Below are 24,418 nucleotides of genomic sequence, written 5' to 3'. Positions count from 1 at the left end.
TTTTTTTTTTTGGGGACAGGGTCTCGCTCTTGTCGCCCTGACTAGAGTGCAGAGGTGTGATCACAGCTCACTACAGTGTGTACCTTGTGGGCTCAAGCAATCCTCCCGCCTTAGCCTCCCAAAGTGCAGGGATTACTGGCATGCGCCACTGTGCCCAGCCATTCTAGGGACTGCAAATGGCTTTTTTCAAAAGCACATTGGGCTGGGCGCAGTGGCTCACACCTGTAATCCCAGCACTTTGGGAGGCCAAGGTGGGCAGAAGATCACTTGAGCCCAGGAGATTAAAGACTGGCCTGGGCAACATGGCGAAAACCCGCCTCTACAAAAAAATTACAAAAATTAGCTGGGCGTGGTGGTGCACACTGTAGTCCCAGCTACTCAGGAGGCTGAGGTGGGAGTATTGCTTGAGTCTAGGAGGTCCAGACCGCAGTGAGCCACAATCACTACATTGCCACCTGGGCGACCCTGTCTCAAAAATAAATAAATAAATAAATAAATACCATACCGAGCCTCCTACTATAGAATACTAAATCAACAAAATATAGCACCTGTAACACTACAGAACTGTATTACATAACATTCAAGCCAGAAAGGGGCCCTCCAGATACCTAAAAGGCATTTATTTGCCTTAACTGGCACCTGACCCCAAATTTGAAGAAATTACTCCGGTTCAACCACAAACAAAGAAAACTGCCATTCTGTTTCTAAATCAAAGAAATATATTTTGTCAAGATTTTCTATGGCTTCTTATCAGTGCTTGTACCAGAGTCCAAAGTCGAAGTACCCCACCTACGTTCACTTGATGTTCCACCTTTTTTTTTTGAGATGGAGTCTTGCCCTGTCGCCCAGGTACAATGCTGTGATCTCGGCTCACTGCAACCTCCACCTCCCAGGTTCAAGTGATTCTCCTGCCTCAGCCTTCCAAGTAGCTGGGACTATAGGCATGTGCCACTATGCCCAGTTAATTTTTGTATTTTTAGTAGAGACACAGTTTCACCACATTGGCCAGGCTGGTCTTGAACTCCTGACCTCAAGTGATCTGCCAGCCTCAGCCACCCAAAGTGCTGGGATTACAGGCTGAGCCACCATGCCCCGCCATGTTCCACCTTCATGCTCAGTCAGAACAGTTCTAGTATTTCTCACTTCACTGGGAAGACTCACCTTCTGTTAATTCCAAGTCCCTTAAGCTGATTTGCATTAAGATTAAAAGGACTGTGCTCACTTCACAATCTCAACTAAGCACTACTCAAGTCACAAAACCTGTATTATTCTGGATATGGTCTTCTCCTTCTCCTAGTGTTCACTGTTTCTATGCTTCCTCATGGATCTGCTTCCTGCTAGGCCCAACTTCTCCATTTAGAGGTGTTAAATCAAGTTTAGCCTAAAGTTGCCTCCTTACATATTTTAAGTTTGGCCTAAAGATTTCTCTGTACATAATGAACTATAACCTAAATGGTGGTAGAAATAGACTGCAACCTACTCTTGTGCCAATCCCTGAGTTTTGGCCAATCAAAGGGGGCCCAACTGTTCAAACCATGAACAAATAAAGTGACTGCCGGCCGGGCCATAACCAATTCAGCCGTTTCTATACCTCACTTCCATTTTTTGTTCATCACTTTCCTTTTTCTGTCCATAAATCTTCTACCACATGACTGCGCTGGAGTCTCTGAGCCTACTCTGGCTCAGAATGCTCCCCAATTCGTGAATTGTTCTTTGCTCAATTAAACACTGTTAAATTTAATTTGGTTAAGGATTTTCTTTTAAAAGAGAGTAAAAGGCTGACAAAAGAAGTCTTATTTTCATGAGGAAAAACTAGGTGTCCACCAGGAATCTCTCTCATGAATTAAGGAAGGCTCTGGGCAAACCACCCTCCTCTTAGGAAAGAGTGATGCATTCTCTCTGATTGGAATGTCAGAGAAAGAATTTTTTAAAAAACAAAGATATAAACTTTTTTTAATACTCCTTGTTAAAAGGAATTTGAGCTGACAACCTCTATACATCACCAGGGTACCTTAAACTCCCTTTAGTCTTATAATCCTTACTCAAAGCTACCTGTCAACATTCAAAGTTTTTACTGTAACTTAAAAAAAATTCACCTCCACCATCACGACCTCCTAAATTCTGAGACCAAATAGAACATTCTTCTCTTTCTCTTTACCCCTCCCAAGTATTCTGAGAACCCCCTCTAAACCATAACGTACTAAAATGGCTTAGTGCTGGGCTGGCTTTGAAGCCAAGGAAGGGTGCGGCTCTCAGCTAGTGAGGGGGCCCAGGACTGAAAGGGTACAGAAAGAAACAAAACCTGCTTCTCTATGGAGCATGCATGACGCACACACAGGACTGGTCTAACAAGTCCTGATCTCTCAGGCCAGGCCGCCTCCTTCTCCTCCCCCATTATCCACATGCCTCTCCAAGGCCCTCCACTGGGACAGTTAACATTGAGTTTTCTCTTATCCTGAGAAGAGACTGAGTTACTTACCTGGATCCCTGTGCAACCTTGCCAAAGGCACCTCACCTAGCCTTAAAAGGAGAAAGCAGGGCTTTAGGGAGAGGCCGATAAGGAAACAAAGATAAGAGGGAGGGGCAAAAAAAACAGAGCGAGGTGTTAGACTAAAGGAAGGGGAGAAGCCAAATGCCTTTCTCCTTCCTACAAGAGGAGAAAGATCAGGTACACTATGAAAAATAAGAAAAAACCTAATTGAAATGCAAAGGTATTGTTTAGGTCTCATGTCATAAAAGAGAAATCCTAAAATTAACTAAGACACCTTATACCCTTCCATACCCTAGGCTAGGGGAAAAAAAAGTATTCGTGGAAAAGCTTAACCTTAGAATTTACTAGGGGTCACCCAAGTGTTTGAGCTCACATTCCTTTCTTAAAGAGCAGCTTCTCAGCCGGGCGCGGTGGCTCAGGCCTGTAATCCCAGCACTTCGGGAGGCTGAGGCGGGCGGATCACCAGGTCAGGAGTTTGTGACTAGCCTGGTCAACATGGTGAAACCCTGTCTCTACTGAAAATACAAAAATTAGCCTGGCGTGGTGGCGGGTGCCTGTAATCCTAGCTACCCGGGAGGCTGAGGCAGGAGAATCGCTTGAACCCAGGAGGTGGAGGTTGCAGTGAGACGAGATCCCGCCATTGCACTCCAGCCTGGGCAACAAGAGCGAAAACTCCGTCTAAGAAAGAAAGAAAGAGAGGAAAGAAAGAAAGAAAGAAAAGGAAGAAAGGAAAGAAAGAAAGGAAAGGAAGAAAGGAAGAAAGAGAGAAAGAGAGAGAGAAAGAGAAAAAGAGAAAGAGAAAGAAAGAGAGAGAAAGAGAGAGAGAAAGAAAGAAAAAGAAAGAAAGAAAGAAAGAAAGAAAGAAAGAAAGAAAGAAAGAAAGAAAGAAGGAAAGAAGGAAAGAAGGAAAGAAGGAAAGAAGGAAAGAAGGAAAGAAGGAAAGAAAGAAAATAGCAGCTTCTCACCAAACTTCCTGACTTTCAATCTATGGCATTTCCCCACCTCTTTGCCCATCATTTGAAAATAACTTGGAAAAGGTGGAAGCATGTAATTGAGCCATATTTACACAGTCCCAATTTCTCAAAATCCTGAAAAGACCAATAAGGCACTCTTTTCATCAAGTTTAGAGTATGTCTTCTTTTTGAGACAAGCAACAGGGAGACAGAACATGTCAATCTATAAATAAATCAATCAGAAGTGTTAAGGTCCTTTCTCAGCTTTAGGACAGATAGCAGGAGGAAATGTTTCTCCTTATCTGAAAGAAGAAAATCCTACTTTGAAGGGGAAGAAAAGTTGTGTATTATTGCTCTTCCCCTTGAAGTTATCATATAATCCTTTCAACACCTGCTGAGGTAATGGCCTCTTTTTATAAATAAGCATACTGCCTATATATCACAAGTATTTAGTATCTTGCCCAAGCTCATCAACTAGTAGTAAGTAGTGGAAACTCCTATTTTATTCCAAGTCCATGTTCCTTCTTGATAAAGTGGAAAGAGTATGAATTTTCTATGCTTCCTGTGGTTAAAAGTCATTCTTAGGGCCAGGCGAGGTGGCTCAAGCCTATAATCCCAGCACTTTGGGAGGCTGAGGCGGGCAGACAGCTTGAGCTCAGCAGTTCGAGACCAGCCTGGGCAAAATGGCAAGACACCATCTCTACAAAAAAATTAGCCAGGTGTAGTGGCACGTGCCTGTAGTTCCAGTTGCTCGGGAGGCTGAGGTGGGAGAATCACTTGAGCCTGGGGGTTCCAGGCTGTAGTCAGCCGAGATTGTGCCACTGTACTCCAGCCTGGATGACAGAGTAAGACCCTGTCTCCAAAAAATTAAAAAAAAAAAAAAATGACATTCTAGTTCCAATTGAGAAGTAAACCCAAAGTTAACATTTTTTTTACGGAGAGGGGAAGGAGGCAAGAGAAGGTGGAATGGAGCCAGCTAGACTTTTGGGTCTTACCTTCACTTTAAAGAACAAAACCTTACTCAATTTGGGAAGAGTAGCTTGCAGTCTACCTCAGATTTGTCTCCCCTTTTATAAGGACCTAGTACTCGGGAAGAAAGGTGCTAAGAACAAAAGAGGCACTACTCTGTAAAAATCACCTACCTTACCACTGGCAAGCCTGCTCTAGAAAGCTGGCTACATGTCACATTCTCTGATCACCCCCCTCAACCCTACCACAAGAAAAAAAAATCCAATCACAAATATCCCTACTCTCATTTTTAGTGTGACATCTCACTAAGCCAAAAGCAAAGATCAGAGCTGGGGTGGGAAACAGAAGGAACTAGAGGCAGTAAAGATTGTGCTAGCCAGCATAAGAACAGAGAAGAAGGATTGTTCTAGTGGTATGTTAGCAATCTGCCTCTAGGGCAGCTGTCCTCCTGGACAATCAAAGGCGGGTTTGTGTGTGTGCTCAGGAACCAGCCAGCTTGGCTCAAAGTTAAGGACTCAGCCACCCAATCTACAAAGTGAGAAAAGATGCCTGTTTCACAGCTGGAATGGAAGGCAGGGAAAACACAAAACAAGGGAGAAAAGAGGAAAGGAAGAGAGAGAGTATTGCAGGTGCTATTTCAGTCTAGACATAGGGAAGAAAAATCCCAGGAAACTACCAACCACTGTCTAGTCATGTTCAAACATTAGGGAATTGCTAGTAACTCTTAATACTAAAGTAGGTAGGTTTCTCTGATCTGTATGTAGTAGGGTGCCAACTGGAAGGATGAGACCTAAAATGTAAAGGACCTCAGCAGCCCCTGAGGTCCTTTACATTTCTGTCGCTTTTAAACCCAACAAGGTACCTGCAATATACACAGCAAATGAACATTCCTTAACGTCTATTTCCTTCTAGAATTCCTTTCTTAATTAAATCCTAGAGATCCACAAAAAATAGTAGCACACACAAAACTCAGTAAGCTTCCCAGTGCTAAGAGATCGAGGCCATTTATATAACTCAAGTGCTAAAACGCAAAAGGCCACAGTCAGAATTCACACTCCCTAATCCCTCGGAGTAGCTAGATGCTCAGAGACCCATTAGACATACAAAGGCTGCTCTCTTCTCGGCAGAGCTCTGCAGCAGAGCTGCTCTCCAGGGACAAAGAGATTTCACAGGAGAACCACAAAGACATCGACCCTCTCTGTTCCCCCACTCCCAGCTTTCTCACTTCCTGTCACAGTAGCACCAGACCACAGTCTCCCAGAAACAAACAAATACAAAGTGCTGGATTCTGGGCTTCAGGCCAACCGCATTCCAGGGCATCCTGTCTACCAATCACAGGCCAGAGCCCCCACTTTGCCCTGCTCAGCCCCTTATCATGTTCAGGGAAAACAACCCTCCTCTCTGCCCCAAGCCAACACTACGTAGGACAAAGCTCAGGCCTTCAAGAATCAGCAGAAAGATACTGTGTGTGGATCTAAGAGTTTGGAGGGGGTGAGGGAAATTTTTAAAATTCCTACTTGGCAAGTTTCTTCACTTTGGAGGCACTGCATTAGGGATTTTAAAGCTACTGCTGCTGTTAATTCTGCTCAGCTACATGTGACACATCCCATTATGGCAATGTGATTACCAGCCTAGGTGAATGGAATATTCCTATTTGGAGAACTACTTCAGGAACTTCACCTTCCCTATCATCCACCTCTGTTTTCAGCCTTTCAAACTTTTTCCCTACAAGCATAGAGTTGATTACTAAGACAGGCTCCACAGAGAACAAACAAAGGCAGCAGACTCCACCCTACAAAGAGGCAGTTTAATCAGGTGCTGGGAGCAAAGTTCCCATTTCCCTAGAGAATGAGAGGACAACCACTGGGAATCACACAGAAGCCAAATCCTGGCAGCAAAGAGGTCAAGACAGCAACATCAGCTTTTCCTGCTCACAACCTCCTGAAGTGGGTCAGGAGCTGCAAATCTGGAGCCTAGTCAGAAAAGAAAGCCTCCTCTCCTAATAAGGGTCCTCCACTAACTCCAAGAATGAGATAAATGATAGACTTTTCTATTATCTTGTACAACCCATTGGAAATTAGCCCTAAGTCACAGAAGCAAAACTGCAGACAGAGGTTAAGCTGCATAAGCTAGAGATTCTTGAAATCCAAAGAAGCAACACCCTCTGCCCAAAGGGCTCAATTCCCTTTGCATAAAAATAGCATGATGCTCAGCAGAGTCCTCCAACCAGAGGGGCATACCAGAAACTAACTAGTAGTATGCTATCACTTCTCATCTTTTCTTCTCCCTTTATTTTTCTTATATTTCTTTCATCTTCTTAAGATCTGCTAGAAGTAGTATGAGCCGAACCCTCGTCTAAAGCAGCACATGATACAAAAGAACTAAGTCTAAAACAGACAACATAGAAGGATTTAGTCCTTGGCCAGGCACGGTGGCTCAAGCCTGTTGTAATCCCAGCACTTTGGGAGGCTGAGGCAGGCAAACCACTGGAGGTCAGGAGTTCAAGACCAGGCTGGCCAACATAGTGAAACCCTATCTCTACTAAAAATAAAAAAATTAGCTGGGCATGGTGGTGTACACCTGTAATCCCAGCTACTCCAGGTGGCTAAGGCAGGGGAATCACTTGAGCCTAGGAGGCAGAGGTTGCAGTGAGCTGAGATCATGCCACTACACTCCAGCCTGGGTGACTAAAAAAAAAAAAAAAAAAAAGAAGGATTTAGTCCTTATCTGGATCTGGTATGACCAGGTGGCAAGGGTAGGGCAGTAATATACACAATAGCCATTCTAGGGTGGGATAGAAAAGAATATTTAGGCCGGGCGCGGTGGCTCAAGCCTGTAATCCCAGCACTTTGGGAGGCCGAGACGGGCGGATCATGAGGTCAGGAGATCGAGACCATCCTGGCTAATACGGTGAAACCCCGTCTCTACTAAAAAATACAAAAAACTAGCCGGGCGACGAGGCGGGCACCTGTAGTCCCAGCTACTCGGGAGGCTGAGACAGGAGAATGGCGTAAACCCGGGAGGCGGAGCTTGCAGTGAGCTGAGAGCCGGCCACTGCACTCCAGCCTGGGCGGCAGAGCAAGACTCCGTCTCAAAAAAAAAAAAAAAAAAAAGAAAAGAATATTTAGCAACACTATGGAACTTCAGCAGCAGAGCCTAGCCATTGCAAACTCTATCACTGAAGCATACACAAAAAAAAGTTAACAATCTCTTACTTGGCATGGAATCAGACTAACTCCCTTTATCTCTCAAGAATACTGAACAATTAGTTATGACAGTTAGTATTCTTACCCAGTTCTTCCTCATGCATAGCCCAGGCCAAATAATTAGAGTTAATTAAGTACCACAGTGTGAAGTAGATATACTAAAGCAGATAAAAATAGTAGCTTTTAGTAGGGGAGAGTTTTCTGAGATACTAAAAAAAAAAAGTTGTAAAAGACACACCCAGGCAGAGAACTGAACACACCCACATCAATGCTGCTAATCCAAAAGGATGCTTGGCAAGTTCTCTGCATCAAATTGAGCAGGTGAGACAGAAAAGGAGTGCTGACTCAGAAATATAGTAATCCTGGGGTGTGAGAGAGGGAAGAAGACAAGTATAGCCAACCAATTACAGTTCAACTTAACTTCACCACAGGTCCCAGTTCTAATTGTATTTAGGCTCTTTGCAGACATATTTAGAAACCCCAACTAAAGGAATAATGAATGGATATGAAGAAAGCCTCTGGAGGGCCCAAGACGTAAGCTGAATACTCAACGGGTAGGAAGGATGAATCTGTTTTGTTGTCTAACTTCCCACACCCCTCTCTCTCCAAAGCAGGCCCAACACTGAAAGAATTACAGGGAGGGGAGGCAGAAGAAAGAATGTGACTGGGAAAGGTTTAGCTACATTCCAACTAGCCAACATCCCACATAGCATTAAGAGTGCCTGAGAATTCAAACCCACTACATAAGAGTTGCTGAGACTCTGCTAACACGCATCCAATTCCTGTGCCACCAACCCCCACCCCCAAACACTCTGAAAAGAAGAGTAATTGAGATAGCTCGATGAAGGCACCAGCTGTTTCCACCACCACCCTCCCTCGCTCGCTCCCTCCCCTCCTGAGACCTCAGTTCAAACTCACATCAAACACTTAATACAATTGACTGGTCAGTAGGAAGGAGAAGCCTGGACTAAAATAGCAGTAGGAGTGCCAACTGGCCCCACTTAAAGGAATGCTTTCTTGGCTCAATTCAAAAATAAGAAACCTCTGTCATCCACTCCCCTCTGCCCAATTATGTTCTCCTTTCCACAACTTACCCTGCTCCGTGTCAAATGAGTTTCAGTTTCTTCCCTCCAAATCCTTGGTCTATTTTCAAATGTCAGAAAATACAAGGCAGGTGTATATAAGGTTGAATGTAAAAGTACTACCGGAGAGATTAGGCTTCCCAGACTAAATCCAAACCTAGTATAGGGCTCCCATATAAGAACAAGGAGACAGGGGTACATCCAGCACCCATCTATGTGTTTCAAGTGAGGAAAAGAGTAAACCTTAAGCGGCTATACACAAACATTAGTGGTAACACGATTACTAACATGACCAGCCCCTCCCCCACCCATATTCCAAGTTGGCCAGAGTTAACCAAGGAGGAAGGGAAGGAAGCCAGCACTTCCTTTTCAGACAGGAAGTAACATTGGCCCTTCCTGTCCAGTTTTAAACAAATTGTCCAGCTAAGTTTCAATGCTAACATCCTCTCCTGAATTTGTTCCACAATGTAAAACCACAGATACAGTCTAAAGATTTCTCTTCCTCCCAACAGGCCAGTCCTCCATACCATGCTAAGTGTTAGCATAACCCCCAAATCAAGAGGTAACATCTTTAATTCCAAAACAATACAGGACACAGAGGTAAATCACTTCACTTCAAATTAACGACTTTCTCGTCATGTCTACTACAATAAACCATGTTCTATACTTCTCTTTTCTTTTTTTTTTTGAGACGGGGTCTCCCTATATTGCCTAAGCTGGTGTCAAACTCCTGGACTCAAGTGATCCTCCCTCTTCAGCTTCCTAAGTAGCTGGGACCAAAGGCACAGGCCACCATGTCTGGCTCTACTTCTCACCCTAACTAAATAACCATCCACCTGAGAAATAACATATACATGTAGCTTAATTCAAACATTCAGGTTTTGTGATCCTGAATCGTGAATGATCAGAATCACCTAGGAGTTTTTTGAAAAAATTAAATCCCCTTCTACGTCAGTTTCTACAGGGAAGTCTGGGNCATGTCTACTACAATAAACCATGTTCTATACTTCTCTTTTCTTTTTTTTTTTGAGACGGGGTCTCCCTATATTGCCTAAGCTGGTGTCAAACTCCTGGACTCAAGTGATCCTCCCTCTTCAGCTTCCTAAGTAGCTGGGACCAAAGGCACAGGCCACCATGTCTGGCTCTACTTCTCACCCTAACTAAATAACCATCCACCTGAGAAATAACATATACATGTAGCTTAATTCAAACATTCAGGTTTTGTGATCCTGAATCGTGAATGATCAGAATCACCTAGGAGTTTTTTGAAAAAATTAAATCCCCCTTCTACGTCAGTTTCTACAGGGAAGTCTGGGAATTCATGTTTAAAAAAAAAAAAAAAAAAAAAAAAACCCTCATAGGCTGGGCGCGGTGGCTCACACCTGTAATCCCAGCACTTTGGGAGGCTGAGGCAGGCAGATCACCTGAGGTCAGGAGTTCGAGACCAGCCTGGCCAACATGGCAAAACCCCACCTCTACTAAAAATACAAAAATTAGACAGGTATAGTGGCACACGCCTGTAATCCCAGCTACTCAGGAGGCTGAGGCACGAGAATCACTTGAACCTGGGAGGCAGAGGTTGCAGTGAGCCGAGATCGTGCCACTGCACTCCAGCCTGAGCAACAGAGTAAGACTCCATCTAAAAAATAAATAAATAAATAAATATTTAAAAACCCCTCATAGACTCTTTACGCCTGTTGTGAACCACTATAGTGGCCTATCCCTAACAACCCACTGACCTTCTTGCTAAAAGGGCACTGGTTATTTTACCAAATACCTTATTTGGGCCAAATACATTATTTGGGCCAGTTTTACTGCTCACCACACAGCTCAGATCATTATTCAGTCTAGATTAGAGGCTCTTTGAAAGCATGAATCTAAATATAAGGATGGCTGCAATGGCACAGTCCTAACTCCTGTACTGCAGACTCAGAACCTAGAAGGAAGAACTGTCTAACTTGACAGCACCATCTTCTCTGGAATCCTGAGTTGCTACATTGTAGGATAGCCCTCTGTACACTGCAGATTGGAGAACCCAATTAAGTTGAAAACATCTTAGATGGCCTTCAGGGAACAGAGAGCTATGCCAAATTTTCAAAGGCTGGTTCCACATTCTATCCCAAAAGAACTCCAGAGTCTTAAATCTACCATTAAAGATCCTAGATAATTCTAAACCACCTGACAAGAGACAGAACCAGAAACTCCGGATTCAAGCGGTTACCTCTGACACTTACGCAAGCCACTTTAACTTCTGGTTTGAGTAAGAGCAAGCGAGTAACAAAAGGTCTTTAAAAGAACTAAAAAGTGAAACATTCCTACAGTGTCACTGAAGACTCAAGAACATGTGTCACTGTCAACATGTGTCACTGAAGACTCAAGAAACAAGAATGGCATTAAAAGACATACTCTCTCCCAGATCCCAAAGTCAAACAATAAAGGTACATTTAAGCCAGACGCGGTGGCTCAAGCCTGTAATCCCAGCACTTTGGGAGGCCGAGACGGGCGGATCACGAGGTCAGGAGATCGAGACCATCCTGGCTAACACGGTGAAACCCCGTCTCTACTAAAAAAATACAAAAAACTAGCCGGGCGCCGTGGCGGGCGCCTGTAGTCCCAGCTACTCGGGAGGCTGAGGCAGGAGAATGGCGTAAACCCGGGAGGCGGAGCTTGCAGTGAGCTGAGATCCGGCCACTGCACTCCAGCCTGGACGGCAGAGCGAGACTCCGTCTCAAAAAAAAAAAAAAACTCCAAAGAGAGAGGAGAAGAGGAGTGGGGGAGAGAGAGAGAGACAAAGAGAAAGTAAGAGGGACAGGGAGAGGGAGAGAGACAGAGGAGACAGAGAGAGACAAAGAAAGAGAAGGAGACAGAGACTCTCACTGAGGGGCAGACCAGCTAAACCAGAATTCTTAAGAGGGAAAGTAACAGTGGGTGATTCAAAACATAGGTACTCAATCAGATATCCTTTTACTTTCCTATATGGGGTTGCCATAGAACATCAAATCACTAAATAGTTGGTGCTTCTTCCTCAACTCCATCAAAGTCAACTAGGTAAAGTGGCTCAGGATGTGCTTTAATAACCTCTAATGCCTAAACAAACATATGGAAAGGGAAAGTGGAGACATCAGTTAGTCATCAGGGATAATCATCTCTCCTGATGTGCAAGACAGAAATATGGATATGGTGACCTATAAAGGGGTCCTCAAAACCATGAATTCTCAACAATGAAGGCGTGGGGAAGCAGGAGCTTTTTGGTCAAATGAGCAAAAGGAGCAGCAGCAGATAAGTGGGGCAAGCCTATTTAGTCAAAAGCACATAAACCAAACCAATAAATGTTGTGCTCAAAAGGAAACTGTACAGGTCTAGGCTGTCACTCCTGCTCATAGAAAACGACTAGGTAGACAAGAAGATGGAGAAATATACAGCATTTCTCTGGGAAGGAAAAATTTAGGGGCTGGGCACAGTGGCTCACACCTGTAATCCCAGCACTTTGGGAGGCTGAGGCAGGCAGATCTGAGCTTGAGCTCAGAAGTTTGAGACTAGCCTGGGCAACATGGCAAAACCCCGTCTCTACAAGAAAAAAAAAAAAAAAAACCAATTAGCTGGGTGTAGTAGTGCATGCCTACAGTCCCAGCTACTCAGGAGGCTGAGGTGGGAGGATGGCTTGAGCGTGGGAGGCAGAGGCTGCACTGAGCTGAGATTGTGACACCGCAGAGACAGACCTTGTATCAAAAAAAAAAAAACGAAAAAATTTTGATCTCACTTCCCAAAAACAAATAAGCTTATTCTAAGTAGCTGCCTTATTATTATCATTCTCTAAGAGAAGGGTAATTAACCTATGCAAAATCAGCTACTATGCAAATTATCTGCTAACTATATTTTCATGGAGATTCCACAATGGGAGAAATATGGAGGTTGGGTCAGGTGCTACCTCCAGTTACAAGAAAGACACAAAAATTCGGTAACAGCCATTGCCTCTGGGGTTTGAAGTGGAGATAATTTTTTTTTGGTACAATATAATACACAACAAGACCCTACATTATTCCCCTTCCCCCAAAATACATTCCCAGTGGACCTCTCTGGACAGGTCTCTTACTTCTCCTTCCCTCCTCTCAATTTCTTTTTTTCACTGGCAATAACCAGCCTCAGGGCCTTTGCACTTCCTACTCCTCATACCTACATGACTCCATCCTTCATTTCTCTTGGTCTCTGTCAAACATACCTTACACATGAGACCCTCCCTGACCACTCTATATAAAATAACCTCACTCCCACCCTGGAACTTCTTATCCTCCACACTACTCATTCTACTTTACTTTTTTCTCAATAATATTATCACAATCTGACATACTACATATTTACTTGCTTATTATTTGTCTCTCACAACTAGAATGTAAGCTCTTTGAGAACAGTAGGTCTATTTTGTTTGTTGTTGTACTTCAGTGTATGGCATACAACAGACTCTCAAATTTCTTTTGAATGGAGATGTTTTTGCTTCCTTCTTCAATGAATACAAAAAGTTAAATTTTAGAAAAAATAAACCAACTTTGTTTTCTTTTTCTATACTTTTTTTTTTTTTCCAACTGTGATCTTAGGCCTACGAAGAGGCTTAGGTGGCCTTACCTGCCTATTTGGCTGACCTTCAGCAGGGTAGACATCCAAGAGGCCAACTGTGCTCCAGTTAACAAAGTAGTCAATGGAGAGCAGAACAGCAAAGAGGTTACAGAACTTCCCCCATTCCAACAAAGCAGGAAAGAAATCAGATTGGCACCAATTTCTCTTTTAAAATAGGCTATTTTAAAAGTGTACTGAATATACACCAGCTACTTTATTTCAATGAGATTTACTTCACTTGCAATGAAATGGGAACTGCAGGTGCTTTGATAAAGGTATTGAGAAGTTGACCTAGTTTCTATAACAACGTCTTATGTCCTCAACCATGAGAATACATTTTAGTTTCTTAAAATATGAGCTTCCTAGAACAAAAATCTTTTCTCTCTTTTTTTTTTTTTTTTTTTGAGACGGAGTCTCACTCTCTCACCAGGCTGGAGTGCGGTGGCGCGATTTTGGCTCATTGCAGCCTCTGCCTCCCAGCTTCAAGTGATTCTCCTGCCTCAGCCTCCCAAGGAGCAGGGACTACAGGCACGCGCCACCACACCCAGCTAATTTTTGAAATTTTAGTAGAGACAGGGTTTCACCATGTTGGCCAGGATGGTCGCGATCTCTTGACCTCATGACCCGCCTGCCTTGGCCTCCCAAAGTGCTAGGATTACAGGTGTAAGCCACTGTGCCCGACCATGTAACAAAAATCTTTTCACTCCATAAAGATACCTCCTAATGTGCTACTGCACTACAATATAGAACAACATAGAAAGCACAAATAAAAAACAGATAATTTACTCTGGAGAAAGTAAATTTTTTTTGCTCAACTGTCAACTAAACCAAAATGAGTAATTAATCAAGAAATGTGGATGAAATCTAAAAATCAAAGATAAAACCAATCTGAATCACTAGAAGAGACCAGTCTTCTTGGATTACAACTGATTCCTAAACTAGATCTAACTGAAATGAAGTGGTATCCTAACAGTTGTACCTTTAGCACACGGGTACAGTTTATTCTAGAGTAAAAATCAGAAATACTTCTTTTTTTTTTTTTTGAGACAGAGTCTTGCTGTGTCGCCCAGGCTGGAGTGCAGTGGCACAATCTCCGCTCACTGCAAGCTCCGCCTCCCGGGTTCACGCCATTCTCCTGCCTCAGCCTCCCGAGTAGCTGGGACTATAGGCGCTCGCTACTACACCCGGCTAATTTTTTGTATTCTTTAGTAGAGACGGGGTTTCACTGTGTTAGCCAGGATGGTCTCGATCTCCTGACCTCATGATCCAACTGCCTCAGCCTCCCAAAGTGCTGGGATTACAGGGCTGAGCTACCGCGCCCAGCCAGAAATACTTCTTTATATTAACTGTGAGTGAGGCAAAGCAATGCCCATGAAGACCTAAGGGAAAACCTAAGGGGAAAAAAAGGAAACCCAACCTAAAAGAAAAAAAAAAGATAAGGGAGGCAAGAGGAGGCAAAGAGAGACAAAGGAAGACACCACAGAGAATAGGAAAGCAAAAGAAAAGGAGAAAATACAGGAGAATTGGTAGAAGAAATTGTAGGTAAAATAAATGTGGGGAACTGAGTGTGGGAGGCTATGGGGTGCCAACAGAAATTAGCTTAAATAGCCAGGCAAGGTGGTGTGTGCCTGTAGTCCTAGCTACTCCAGGGGCTGAAGTAGGAGGATCACTTAAGTCCAGGAGTTGGAGACAGGACAACATACCAAGACTCTTTTTTTTTTTTTTTGAGACAGAGTCTCACCCTGTCACCCAGGCTGGGGTGCAATGACATGATATCAGCTCACTGCAACCTCCACCTCCCGGATTCAAGCGATTCTCCTGCCTCAGCCTTCCGAGTAGCTGGGGTTACAGGCATGTGCCACCGTGTCCAGCTAACTTTTTTTTTTTTTTTGTATCTTTAGTACAGACGGGGTTTCATCATGTTGGCCAGGCTGGTCTCCAACCCCTGACCTCAAGTGATCCGCCTGCCTCAGCTTCCCAAAGTGCTGGGATTACAGGTGTGAGCCACGATGCCCGGCCTCTGTCTCATTTTTAAAATAAAATGTAAAATAAAGAAAAAGTCTTCAAAGAAATTGGCCAAGTATTATTTAGAACACTACTTTCATGGGTTCTTTAGTATGAAGAAAAGGGAGGAAAAAAGAAGGAAAATTCCTAGGCTGGAATAAACCTGCAAGTTTCTAGGCAAGGTTGCATCTAACACACATGTATTTCCCACAGACTACAGCTTGCCTTTTTCACATATAAAAGCTGACCCCTTTCTTAGAAGCACACTTCTCACAGGAAGCATTTATGAACTCATGTCACAGTTTTACAAATGTCCACAAATAAGTGTTGCAAACACAGAATGATGTCCACAAATTATTCTGTTTATCCTCTTCCCACTAACACTTCACTTTACTAAAGTTATCCATTCTCATACTACTGTTGAACTTCACCCACACAACTCTCCAATATTACCTACTACTAAAAATAATTTTTTCCCATTTAAAAAATTTCAAAGTTAGCTTTTACTCAGGAAGCCCATATATTCTGTAATGCAAGCACCTACATCTACCACAGATTCTCAGGTTTTAAGAGACCTTTGGCCGGGCATGGTGGCTCACACCTGTAATCCCAGCACTTTGGGAGTCCGAGGTGGGTGATCATTTGAGGTCAGGAGTTCAAGACCAGCCTGGCCAATATGGTGAAACCCCCCCCCCCCCGCCGACTAAAAATACAAAAATCAGCCAGGGGTGGTGGCAGGCACCTGTAGTCCCAGCTACTCGGGAAGCTGACGCAGGAGAATCGCTTGAACCCGGGAGGCGGAGGTTGCAGCAAGCAAAGATCACACCACTGCACTCCAGCCTGGGAGACAGAGCGAGACTCCGTCTCAAAAAAAAAAAAAAAATTAAAAAAAAATCTTTCAAGGGCATTAGTTCAACAGACAAATGAATTTTGAATGTTTTTTTTTTTTTTTGAGACGGACAAGGAGTCTTGCTCTGTCACCCAGGCTGGAGTGCAGTGGCCGGATCTCAGCTCACTGCAAACTCCGCCTCCCGGGTTCCCGCCATTCTCCTGCCTCAGCCTCCCGAGTAGCTGGGACTACAGGCGCCACCACCTCGCCCGGCTAGTTTTTTGTATTTTTTAGTAGAGACAGGGTTTCACCATGTTAGCCAGGATGGTCTCGATCTCCTGACCTCGTGATCCGCCCGTCTCGGCCTCCCAAAGTGCTGGGATTACAGGCTTGAGCCACCGCGCCCGGCCGAAATTTGAATTCTTTAAAGCATCCATTCTAATAGCAAACACAAGATATTACTATGAGCTGTGCATTACTCTATAAGTTTTACATATATTAAACAACTTTAGTGTCACAACAATCCTGTAAGATGGTTGATATTATCCCCATTTTACAGACAAGGAGGCCAAGGCAGAGAGAGATTAAGCAATTAAGTTACATGGTACCTCCGTGGCAGTCTGGCTCCCCATCCATGCTCTTAATCATTATGTTATGCTCCCTTGCCTCACCATATTGTGGAAGTCTCAGATTGGAAACTCCCTTTTTGGTTAGCATATTGACCAAAAAAAATATAGAATAAACATTTGTGGCAACATGTTAACAAATGATACCTAGGCAAATGAAGGGTATACCGGAGTTACTGTGAGCAACTTTCCGCAAGTTTGAAATAAAAAGTTGAAAAGTGCTTTTGTCAACACATCACATCACATCAAACATCATGGGACATGTTTTGTGAAAGTCATAACCAAATTACCTACTGTTGACCAGCAAGGAAGGCTTTAAGATAAAATTATGGCCGGGCGCAGTGGCTCATGACTCTAATCCCAGCACTCTGGGAGGCCAAGGTGGGCAGATCATGAGATCAAGAGTTCAAGACCAACCTGGCAATTACGATGAAACCCATCTCTACTAAAAATACAAAAAATTAGCAGGGCGTGGTGGCGTGTGCCTGTAGTCCCAGCTACTTGGGAGGCTGAGGCAAGAGAATCATTTGAATCCAGGAGGTAGAGGTTGCAGTCAGCCGAGATCATGCCACTGCACTCCACCCTGGGCAACAAAGCAAGACTCCATCTCAAAAAAAAAAAAAAAGAATAAGAAAATTATTCGGCTCTTTATAATTCCCCCACTATATGCCTGATCTAAATTAACCACACCACACCAATCAAACTGAAGGGCTCCCTGGTAAGGAAGTGGCCCTAAAAACAGGGAACACTATCCCTGAATAAAATGGTAAATTCAGGCCCCATTCTCAGTACTTAATATTTAATAATAACATGCAATTCCAAGTAGAATTAGGGAAAAAATTACTTCCAAAAAATACATTAAACAATTAAATACAAGTCAATCCATACCCTAATTTCCCCCTCATTAGTTCTAACCAGAACAGTTGTTCTTGCCTTCTTACAATCCCCCTGCCAGGCTATATCAATGCTCTATTGGAAACCTTGGAGGCAGCTGCATAGTTTAGGCAGAGCAATTCCCACTTCAGCTTTGTGTGGCATTTAACCCTTCTTTGAGGGAAGAGAACGTGAAAGAATATTTGTAGTTATTCACATCCTTAATACCTACAGTTCACTCCTTTAGGCAAGTTCCTTGTTAATACCTTTTAAATAACCCAAGAAAACTAATTTCGGTTCTTAAACTCATAAGCTTCCCAACACATGAACAAAATTTAAAGTTTTGTGGCTAAAGCAGTGATTTAAAGAATACACTGATATTCAAACATACTTTCTTTGAAACACTGATGTTCAAAACTATCATCCCAAGCTCTTAATGTTTTTATTAACAAGCATAGAAACCATTCACCTCCAAACAGGGCTGAAAGCAAACTCTTCTGCTGATGTCTTAATATATTCTCCCCTAAGAAATAGCTACATTTAAGGTTTTCAGTTGTTGAAGTTCATTATGAAATGAACTGACTAGGATACTTTATTTTTTTTGAGATAGGATCTGGCTCTGCAAGTCCCCCTAAGTCTGGAGGGCAGTGGCACGAGCTCAGCTTGCTGCAACCTCCACCTCCCAGGCTCAAGCTGTCCTCCCACCTCAGCCTCCCCAGTAGCTGGGACTACAGGCACACTCCACCACACCCAGCTAATTTTTGTATTTTTTGTAAAGAGGAGGCTTCACCATGTTGCCCAGTGATCCACCTACCTGGACCTCTCAAAATGCTGGGATCACAAGCGTGAGCCACTGCACCAGGCCAGATCCTTACTTTTTATACTATTCTTTGTACCACTTGCCAAGAAAGGAACAGGATTAAAGAAATGCTAAAATTTAAAATCCTCCATTATCTCCAGTAACTTTGCTTAAAAATATAAGGGAGGGCCAGGTGTGGTAGGGCACACCTATAATCACAGCACTTTGGGAGGCCGAGGTAGGAGGATGGCTTGAGCCCAGGTGTTTGAGACCAGCCTAGACTACATAGAGAGACCCCATCTCCACAAAAATATACAAAAATTAGCCAGGCATAGTGGTGTGCACCCATAGTCCTAGCTACTCAGAAGACTGAGATAGGAGCACCATTTGAGCCCAGGAGTTTGAGGCTGCAGTGAGCCATGATTTCACCACTGCACTCCAGCCTGGGTGACAGAACAAGACCCTGTCTCAAAAAAAAAAAAAAAAAAAAAAAAAATTAAGGGAGGAGAGGCATAAAAGGTTGAAACTACAGACTACAGTAAAAGTTGCAAAAGTACATTGCAATTTGATTAATCTATGTTGTTTTGCTTCCTTTCAAACCTTCCCCACAAATCAGTCCCTCACTGATTCTCATCAAATGCCTTATTTAACCAAGGCTTACTGAGCACTTCAGTATGTAGCAGACACTAAGACAGGTGCTAAAAAGATACAGAGATAAGGAAAGTACCTACACCCAAGCTGCTCATAGTCTAGAGGGAAAGACAAGAATATCTGAACTACCTCCTCCTACAAGCCTATCTCTGCAAATTGATGATATCCTATCATTCCAAACCACATACCTAAAAATTCTCTGGAAGAAATTTTACTGATAATTGAACAATGTGTGACACAATTCCAGGAAGTTTAAGAAATTAGGACAGCAATGGTGGGCATATGGATATAGAAAGATTCTCGTTCTAAAGATTAAAATAATATCCATTCTAGCACATCCAGCTCCCCATGGGCTCTATGGAAAATAGATCTTTTACATACATTATCCCAACAGGGGTAGTGGGGAGTTGGAGGGGGTTGGAAATTTGAGTACTGCCCCCGTGCCAAGATGAAACACTCCTGCCTCTAACAAGGGCTCATTTTAGTTCGAGCTGTTGTTTCCATTCTCTCTGGTGAATGGCAGTATATTAGTGGTTAAGTCCATGGACTTTGTAGTCAGTCAGAGCAGGGTTAATCCTGGCCTCAACCATTTACAGGCAGTGAGATTTTCACCAAACCTCAGCTTCTCTGAGGGTCAAATTCCTTAAAAAACAAAACAAAACAAAACAAAAAAAATGGTGGTGGGAAATTAATAGCTTACGCAAAATGCTTAGAATACACTAAAAACAAGGTGTGGGGAGGTAGAGGGGAATGAGGGCCTTGGCAGTTACTAACGGGTACCAAAATAGGAGATAAATTATACAAAGCTAATCATTTTGTTATTCCAATTGATAGTGATCTATTTGCATCCATCCTATCTCATCCATCCCTAAAGAGCAACTACTTCATAAACCTAAGGCTGGATTGTAATTACTTAGTGCTTTTCTTTTTGTTAATATCTCCAAATAGTCTCAATTTTACCCTAGCTCAGAGAACATGTTGAAGCTTCTCTCCATGCTGGAACCTTGAGAAAGGTACTAGAACTCCAACCACCTAAAAGAGAACCGCCCCCCCTCTGCCCCCCAATCTGGAACACAGACCACTACCTTACTCACATAACAAAGAAACCAACCGTATATAGGAGGCAAACAAGGAAAGAAAAATCTGAACAGCTCATACTTACCTGTCATCATTTTTTACCCCAAAACCAAGACGAGGAGCAAAACAAAAAAATTTTAAAAATAAAAGATTTACTTATCTGCATCCCTTATAATTCCTGAAAGAACCAGTAGAGGTGAGGTAAAAGACAAATCTTCCATCTTATCACCCCAAAGGCTCTGTACTACACACCAGTCAAAACAACGCCTTAGTTCGTGGAAATAGTCCTGGACACTAGGTTAACCAGGATGCTCACTTCAGCTACACAAAGCCCACTATTTAAAGCTAAACCCAAATCACCACCACTCAGTCATCCAGAACCTATTTTCAAACTGCCTTTGTACTCCTCCTTCAGATTCCCTCATCCCTCCCCCTAAAGGTTGAGTGGGAAACAGACTCTGGAAGCAACATGACCAACACGCTAAAGATCCAAGAAACCTCCCCAGGCTGGAGTCAAGGCAGAGAGAACATTTGAAAGAAAATTTGTAAAATACTAAACAGACTATACACGTTGTATTTTTTTCTTTCTTTTTAACTGTACTTATTATAATTATGAGATCCAGACATCAAAAATTTCCTGCAGCCTTTGCCTAGATTATATTCAAAGGAGGAACAAAGTTCTGTTTCCTCCTGAAGCCACAACTTCACAAGGATGAAATCATCTTTCAAGAAATACCCTCATTCTAGAAAAGAAATTCAAGGAAGTCTCGTCTTAAAAAAAATTTGCGGCAGGAGGGGTGGGGGGTGGAACGAAATCAGATTATTAAAGATACATACCAGTTTAAAGCTAATGAGCAGCTTACACACTAAAGCCCATCTTGTTACAATTAGGACGGTATCTATAATTTTCAGGCTGATTCGCATTTTCAAAAGAGAAGAGAATACCCTAGTTTTCAGCTAGTGATGAGTTGGCTATATAATTATCTAGAATCAGTACTTTTGCAAGAATGTATTTGTGAAAACAAAACAAATCTTAAGATTAAATATATGAAAGCACAGTCATAGGCCTTCAGCTCTAAGAGATTTAAGATTTCATGGTAAATTAACTAAACGATAAACTCCAAAAAACAACTTTCAGTTTGGTTTAAAAATAAAAATCTCCCTTGTGTTTTCTGAAACGTATTTTAAACACTAAACTTTGTATAAATGGTTTTTCTAAACCTAATTTTATTCCAGCCATGGCCCTTTCAGAGTGCAGAAAGCTGAAAATATTTTCAGGTGTGTAGTCACTTTACTCAGGTGAAATAAAAAGCATGATTAGAATTTCCTTATCCCTTTAAACACATAAACCAAACGTTGTCGTATTTGCAGATTTAACAAACACCTCCACAAATCTTTGCTATCAAAGGTAGTTTGGAAGGAAGAAGGAGATGGCAATTCAATTAACATTGTTCCGTATGTTTTCTTTCATAAGCCAAAGCAGGGAGACTACATCTAGCAGGAGAATGAGGCTCCCACCCACCGCACCTGGAAAAGTAAGAGGGATCCACCCAGGAACAGCAGGGCTGAAACCGATACGGGACGTTCAAACTCTCTGGGGGAAAAACAATACCATTTACGCTGCAAAGCTCCCTGCAACTTTCCACTTCCACAAATCCAATGATAAAGAAAAAAAAAGTTTGAAACATATGAAGAACCATCTGTATAACTAGGTTCCGACACGGACAAATTCCTTTCCCAACCCACATGCAACATGCCAAAAAACCAACTTTTGGGCTCTGAAAACAGAAATATGTTAGCTTAATCCAGAAAAAAACAAAACAAAACAAAAACATAAAATCAAAGAACACACCAAAATGTAAATTTTCAAACCTGCTCTTACCCCTCTGGATCTACTCAGCTTCCTGTATTAGAGAGACCTAGAAGTTTGTTTCCAGGTCTTGTATATTTCACCTTATTAAATATAATAAAATACCAAAATCTACCCCGCCAAAGTGTTGAAAGTAGAAAGAAAAATAATTGCTTAAAAGTTACTCATCAGCATAACACTCTCTCCCGTTTTTTAATTCCCTCCCGTTACCGTAAGACAAAAATTCGACTTGCTTATCCTCCTTTTCCCGTCAGTACATACATTTTCTTTAAAAGCCACACACCTCAAATGTGGAGTTCTAAAAACCAGTCCTTTAAGAAAGAAACCCAAGGCTTCGCCAAGGTGCTGAGAAAGACAAATCCAGCAAGGCAGTTGATTTTTCGCCACCTCTTCCTCCTTTCAGGATCTTTCCTGCTCTTCTTTCTCTCTCTCTCCCTCTCTCTTTTTTTTCCCCCTCAGATCCAACACCTAAAATGGAAGTTGCACCCAGCCAAAGGCAAGGGAGCCTGGGTGGTGACAAACTGATCTGGCAGCCCTACCCCCTTCGCTTTCCTAAGTGATGTCAGCCCCTGTGAGCTTCCAATAGGAGTCAGGCATAAATCAGGGAGCTGACCTTATCCAATAGGAAACTTTATTATAGAAAATTAAAAAAAAGAGGAGGAGAGAAAGACACGGGGGGAAGTTTATACATATATATTTATATTTATATATTTATATTTAAAGTGGAGAGACTGTACAATCTCTGAGGAATTACTGCAGAGCTGAGGGGGGCGGGGGAGGCAAGGGAGACAAGGAACAAGGGCTTTTCAGAATGGCACGCCTAAGTCTCAGTTCTCTTTGATGATGGGTTCTTGCTCCCTCTTCCGTACTATCCCAGTGGGGAAATAGAAAAGAACTGATTTTACTTGCCTGCTGCTGTTTGGTTTGTTGCTTCCTACCCCAAAGCATTTCCCTAAAGGAAGATGGGAAAGAAAGGAGAGAGAAATCCTAGAAACAGGACTACTATATGTTGACCGGGATGGTAGGGGATATCTGAGGTAAACCCAGTTTCACTGTTTTGGATTAGTTGTATTAGAGCTAATTTTTTTTTTTTTTTTAATTTCTAGACTTGTTAACAGTTTTTAGTCTCTATACTCTGAATTAGAAGGAAGCAGAATCCACTGGGCTGTTAAAGAAAATCACCGTCTTCCCAATGTGTCCCCAAATCAAAATAATGTGGGTTTGTTGGGAAGAGGAAATGAAATCCAATAAACAAACAATATATTTAGAGGGAATAACAGCATAGGTAAAGAAAGTAAACATCATGTCAAGAACATTTTATTTCTTTGTGAACTTCAAGCTTAAGATGATCTAGTTCATACATTCTCTTTTTACATTTGACCTAATTAAAGGATTATTGGGGTATTATTTTCTGAGTTAGGACATATTTTAAACTTAGACCATGATGGACAGAGGCTGGATTTTTTTTTTTTTTACATGCTCGACAAAGATTAGCATTTTATGATTATTCCCTGATTACTAAAACAAAGACAATGATGAATAAAAGATTTCCTTCTACTTTCTTACTAATAAATCTAAAATTTATGCTATAGACTGCTGCCAAATGAGTCTTCATGAAGTTTTCATAATCTAGAATAGAAATATGAAACTTTGGCTGGGCACAGTGGCTCACACCTGTAATCCCAGCACTTTGGGAGGCCGAGGTGGGTGGATCACCTGAGGTCAAAAGTTCGAGACCAGCCTGACCCAACATGGTGAAACCCCCATCTCTATGAAAAATACAAAAATTAACCGGGCATGGTGGTGGGCGCCTGTAGTCCCAACTACTCAGGAGGCTGAGGGAGGAGAATCACTTGAACCCAGGAGGTGGAGGTTGCAGTGAGCCGAGATCACACCATTGCACTCTAGTGTGGGTGACAAAGCGAGACTCCCTCTCAAAAAAAAAAAAAGAAAGAAATATGAAACCTTAAGAACATAGGTTTTCACAGCCAAACTGCCTAGCTTCAAACTCCACCTCTGTAAGTACACTTACTCAAATATATGTACCATTATGTGACCTTGACCCAAATTAAATAATCTGAGCCTCAGTTTCCTTAACTATAAAATGGAGATAACTATCTCTCTCACACAAGACTGTTGTGAGAATTAAAATACACAAAAAGTTCTTTGGGCCAGGCTCCGTAGTTTAAGCCTGTAATCCCGGCACTTCGGGAGGCCGAGGCAGGCGGATCACCTGAGCTCAGGAGTTCCAGACCAGCCTAGCCAATAGGGCAAAGTCCCGTCTCTACTAAAAACACAAAAATTTGCCAGGCGTGGTGGCACACACCTGTAGTCCCAGCTACCCAGGATGCTGAGGTGGGAAAATCGCTTGAACCCA

The 24,418-nt window shown here is 42.6% G+C and overlaps 1 protein-coding gene across 14 annotated transcripts in view; it reads right to left on the bottom strand.

Moving 5' to 3' along the window:
- Positions 1-22,614, bottom strand: part of CTNND1 (catenin delta 1) — a 57,432-nt gene extending 34,818 nt beyond the window's left edge. For 6 of the 14 annotated variants that reach the window (XM_017851339.1, XM_017851340.1, XM_017851341.1 and 3 more), the window contains exon 1: positions 22,325-22,609. The gene's annotated coding sequence lies outside the window, so the exon portion shown is untranslated. Of the gene's footprint in view, positions 1-22,302 lie in introns of all 14 variants that reach the window. The other 8 variants (XM_017851333.1, XM_017851335.1, XM_017851337.1 and 5 more) reach the window with 4 other exon arrangements.
- Positions 22,615-24,418: the final 1,804 nt, after the last annotated feature.

This window comes from Rhinopithecus bieti, unplaced genomic scaffold (genome assembly GCF_001698545.2).
Source record: "Rhinopithecus bieti isolate Rb0 unplaced genomic scaffold, ASM169854v2 scaffold_33444, whole genome shotgun sequence".
Classification (NCBI taxonomy): Eukaryota; Metazoa; Chordata; class Mammalia; order Primates; family Cercopithecidae; genus Rhinopithecus; species Rhinopithecus bieti.
This window is presented reverse-complemented; position numbering and strand designations above follow the sequence as displayed.